General features: G+C 46.1%; 1 pseudogene; it reads left to right on the forward strand.

The window, feature by feature from the left end:
• Nucleotides 1-4,304: 4,304 nt before the first annotated feature.
• LOC145536208 (heterogeneous nuclear ribonucleoprotein A/B pseudogene) lies at nucleotides 4,305-5,222 on the forward strand (annotated as a pseudogene).
• The last annotated feature ends 269 nt before the right edge of the window (nucleotides 5,223-5,491 follow it).

The raw sequence follows: 5,491 nt of genomic DNA on the forward strand, positions 1-5,491 counted from the left end.
TTCTCTGTTTTTTTTTTTTTATTGAGGTATAACTGACATACATTAGTTTCAGGTGTATAACATAACCTTTGTTATTTGCATATATTACAAATGATTACCACGAGTGTAGTTAATGTCCATCACCACATAGTTACAGATGATTATTTCTACTGATGAGAAGAAATTGATTTTTTGTTACTGTTGGTTTTGGGGGTTTTTTTGGTCTACACTTCGTGGTTTTCAGGATCTCAGTTTTCTGACCAGGTATTGAAATTGGGTCATGGCAGTGAAAGATCAGAATCCTAGCCACTAGACCACCAGGGAACTCCCAAGAAGAAACACTTAATATGTGCTTTTCCCTTTCCCTTTTGCAAATATGATAGACTTGCTTTCTGTAACCACTACTGGGAATAGAGACCTAATGCTGGCCCAATAGCCCACTGTGGGCTCTGGTTATTTAGGGAGGTACATTTTGTTGTTAGGGAGGTACACTGGTCCGTTTGAATTCTCCCAGCCTGATGTGCTGCAGTCCGTGGGGTCGCAAGGAGTCGGACACAACTGAGCGAATGAACTGAACTGAAAATGAGCTCAATTGGGCTTTCCTGTTGGATCAGAAGCTAAAGAATCTTCGTGCAATGCAGGAGTCCTGGGTTCAATCCCTGGGTTGGGAAGATACCCTGGAGGAGGAAATGGCACCCCACACCACTATTCTTGCCTAAAAAGTTTCATGGACGGAGGACCCTGGTGGGCTACAGTCCACGACATTGCAAAGATTTGGACACGACTGAGCGACTAACACTTTGTTTCAAAACGAGCTCTATTACACTGGTCTTCTTTATGTACTCATGTAGAGGAAGGATCCTAAATCCTAAAATTACAGAGCAAAAATGAGGAGTCAGGAAAGCAGAGGAGGCTATACTGTCACGATTTATAGTCTGGAAACTTCCAAAATGATTAAATGCAATGTAAACACCAGTAACTAAGATGCTGAGTGGATGGTGTGGTTTAATTGACATGGTTTTGGTAGTAGTTGCCAGACATCCTGGGGAAAGGCTTTCGTGTGACCCCCCCTCCACAGTTGTAATAATTTTTTTTTATTGAGGTGCAATTGACATACATTATTTTCTAGGGTTCCAAAATCACTGCAGATGGTGACTGCAGCCATGAAATGAAAAGACACTTGCTCCTTGGAAGAAAAGCTAAGACCAACCTAGACAGCATATTAAAAAGCAGAGTCATTACTTTGCCAACAAAGATCCGTCTAGTCAAAGCTATGGTTTTTCCAGTGGTCATGGATGGATGTGAGAGTTGGACCATAAAGACAGGAGGGTGCAGAAGAATTAATCCTTTTGAACTGTGGTGTTGGAGAAGACTCTTGAGAGTCCCTTGGAGTGCCAGGAGATCAAACCAGTCAACCCTAAGGAAATCAGTACTGAATATTCATTGGAAGGACTGATGTTGAAGCTGAAGCTCCAATACTTTGGCCACCTGAAGGGAAGACCTGACTCATTGGAAAAGACCCTGATGATGGGAAAGATTGAAGGGAGGAGAAGTAGACGACAGAGGATGAAATGGTTGGATGGCATCACCGACTCAATGGACTGAGTTTGAGGAAGCTTCGGGAGTTGATGATAGACAGGGAAGCCTGGCATGCTGCAGTCCATGGGTCACAAAAGTCGGTCACGCCTGAGCGACTGTAATGAATGGAACTGACATACATTAGCTTCAGGTGTATAACACAGTGATTCAGTTATCTTATATACTCTGAAATGATCACAATAAGTCTAGTTAACATCGTCACCACACCAAAATTGTTCTTATAATGAGAACTTTTAATAGCTACACGCTTAACAACTTTCAAATAGAAAATACAAATATTATTAACTGTAGTTACCATACTGTACATTACACATTCCCCCTGTGACTTAAGTTTGTACCTTTGAACCCCTTGACCATTTCTCCCACCTCCGGCAACCACCAATCTGTTCTTTTGTGTGAGTTTTTTCTTTTAAAATTTTTTGGTGGATTGTTTTCATAGTTGTCCATGTAATAGTGAGGTCATACAGTATCTATCTTTATGACTTATTTCACTTAGCATAATGCCCTCAAGGTTCATCTATGTTGTAGCATATTCAAGATTTCTTTTTTGTGGCTGGATGTATTCCACTGCATATACAGGCATATTTCACTTATTGTGCTTGACTTTACTGCACTTTGCAGATAATGTGTTTCTTTTTCACACATTGAGGTTTGTGGCCACCTTGTATCTAGCAAGTGTACTGGTGCCATTTGTCCAAGAGCATTTGCTCACTTCTTGTCTCTGTCACATTTTGGCAGTTTCGGCAATATTTCAAGCTTTTTCATCATTGTTATATTTGTTATGGTGATCTATGATCAGTGATCTCTTACTACTGCAAAAATATTCCACCTTGCTGAAGGCGCAGATGATGGTTAACGTTTTTTAGCAGTAGTTTTAAATTAGGGTATTTATGCTGTTTTCTAAGACATAATGATTTTGCACAATTAATAGACTACAAATACAGTGTAAAAATGACATTTATATGTATTGGGAAAACAAGAAATTCGTGTGGATGACTTTGTAGTGCTATTTGCTTCACTGCTGTGGTCTGGAACCAAACTCACAGTATCTCCGAGCCGTGCCTGTATACACATGTTCTTTGTCCCTGCATCTGTGGATAGACAGTGAGGTTGTTTCCTTATCTGGCTATTGCAAGTAATGCTGCAGTGAGCACGGGGGTGCCACACTGTGGTTGACCTTGTTCTAAAACGCCTAGTTCCACTCTCCTGCCTTAGAACACTTGATGATGTTGGGATCTCCTAGGTGAGGAGAAGGGCTGTAGGACTTATGGTGTTTCACCACTCCAGGCAACATCACCATCCATCTAGAATCCTGAACCTGAGGGTAGAACCGAATCAGCTGACAGTGTCCTGAGCCCACAAAAGCTGGAGGGTGGGGACAGGTTGGTGTATGCAGAAATGACGGTGGTCTGCCTCTTTCCCTCCAAATTATTGGCTGGGAAGAAACTGAGTTGGAATGGAGTTGAACCTAGTTAGGTGAACTTTCCTTAGCATTCAAGACTAAAATATTAAGGCAGTATCCAGAGCTTCAGCAACTCTCATGTCCCAGTAAGACAAGTCACAAGCCCCCTGAACCCCCTTGCCAGACCACCTTTCTAACTCTCAAGAGGTTAGGTGGATAAAAGATCCCCTCAGTCATCGTTCTGTCTATAAAGCCAACATGTCCCTTCCTATTATTTATTTAGTTCAGACTGAAGATGGGCTTTTAAAATAGGTGCTGTTTCCCTCACTATGACTTTGAAAGGGGTTGAGTTGTTATCACGCTCAGCTCCCCCCGAAGACCAGGGTAACACTGTCCACAGCCAGGAGGGAGAGAACGGCTGGACTGCTGCTAGAGCACTAACATTTCTTTACCCTGTTACCAGGCAAAGCGTTGACAGCAAGGACACAGTACTCTTCGCCAGCGGGCTTACATGTAGGACCCGGAAAATAATCCAAGACAACTAAAAGTGAGAGGACAAGAGCAAAGAGTAAGCCTAGACCAGAGCTTGGCACGTACAGTCTACCAACACGAAGGATGGGCTGGAGGGAGGGATGCAGCATTAGCCTTCCTATGAGGTTTTAGCAATAAAATAGTTTCTTCCATTTCATCACCAGCATATAGATTTGCATGTTGCGTTTTTCTCTTAACTGCTCAAGGCTTACGAATGGGAGGGCCAAGTGTTGGTGATATCAGAGGGCTGTAATTCTCAGACATATGTCCCCTGTGGCCATGGGTCACCCTCTCGTCCTAATCCTGGATGGACCCCATAGGGCCACATTGTTTTCGGGTCCAACTGGAACTGGGTGCCTCTGCTGCCACTGCAGCCCCAAACACCCAGGCCCCCCATGCCATCCTTGCCTCCTCCACCTGTGCCTTCCTTTGTGTTAGGTTGGTTTAGCCTGGCAAGGGCCCATGTCTATAGCATTCATTTTGTAGCCCCTTTCTTGAAAGACCTGTTTTCTATGACAGTTTTTCTAAAGTGTTTCTCTGCCAGATTCAAGTTTTTCATAACACCTCAAGAACACTTCATCAAATGCCTGATGGATGAACTGAATAAATGAAAACAGAACACTGGAGGCGGCAGCACCGCGCGGCCGGGGGCGAGCTGTAGAGTCGGTGGGTTCCTGTCGCTGCGGAGGCGGAATAGGAGAGCGCGAGGTCGCAGCGGCTCCGTCCGTAGACGGGGGAGAGGCCCGGCAGCGCGAGCGTGAGCGCGGCCGAGCCCGCGGTGCCTTCTCGGCGGGTGGGGACGAGCGGGCCCCGCGGCGTCATTGGCGGCGAGGAGCCACGCGCCTCGGCCTAGCATGTCGGAAGCAGGTGAAGAGCAGCCCATGGAGACGACGGGAGCCACCGAGAACGGACATGAGGCTGCCCCTGAAGGCGAGTCGCCGGCCGGGACCGGGACCGGCGTCGCGGCGGGCGCTGGAGGCGGGAGCGCGGCGCCCCAGGCCGGCAACCACAACGGTGCCCAGGGCGACCAGATCAACGCCAGCAGAATGAGGAGGACGCGGGGAAAATGTTCGTTGGTGGCCTGAGCTGGGATACCAGCAAAAAGGATCTAAAAGATTGTTTTACCAAATTTGGAGAGGTTGTTGGCTGTACAATAAAAATGGATCCCAACACTGGCTGGTCAAGAGGGTTTGGATTTATCCTCTTCAGAGGTGCAGCCAGTGTGGAGAAGGTTCTAGACCAGAAGGAGCACAGGCTGGATGGCCGTGTCATTGACCCCAAAAAAGCCATGGCCATCAAGAAAGACCCAGTAAAGAAAATTGTTGTAGGGGGTCTGAATCCTGAAGCCACTGAGGAGAAGATAAAGGAGTACTTCGGCGAGTTTGGGGAGATTGAAGCCATTGAGCTTCCAATGGATCCAAAGTCGAACAAAAGACGAGGCTTTGTTTTCATCACCTTTAAAGAAGAAGAACCTGTGAAGAAGGTTCTGGAGGAAAAGTTGCACACCATCAGTGGAAGTAACTGTGAAATCAAGGTGGCTCAGCCCAAAGAGGTTTATCAACAGCAGCAGTATGGCTCTGGGGGTGGTGGGAATCGCAATCGAGGGAACCGAGGCAGTGGTGGCGACCGCAGAAGTGGAGGTCAAGGTAGTACAAATTACGGGAAGAGCCAGCGACTCGGTGGCCATCAGAATAACTACAAGCCATACTGAGGCTTCAGCAGGAGTGCCTGACTGACCACACACGCTTTGTTTCGGTATCGAGTGAACACGATTATATACCAAATTTAACTTGGCAAACTTTCTATCCCATGTGCATCTTATTTAAAATTTCCTCCCTGGAAATCACTCTCCTGTTTAATATTTCCAGAGCTCTAGTTGTTTAGGCAGCGTGTGGTTTCTCAAGAGGCCAGAGCGGCACTATGGGCTGATTTTTATTACCGGGTTACCCAGAACCAGATTGGAGGGTCTGCTTCCTGCTG

Source organism: Giraffa tippelskirchi, chromosome X (genome assembly GCF_054371585.1).
Source record: "Giraffa tippelskirchi isolate mGirTip1 chromosome X, T2T-mGirTip1v1.2.pri, whole genome shotgun sequence".
Lineage (NCBI taxonomy): Eukaryota > Metazoa > Chordata > Mammalia > Artiodactyla > Giraffidae > Giraffa > Giraffa tippelskirchi.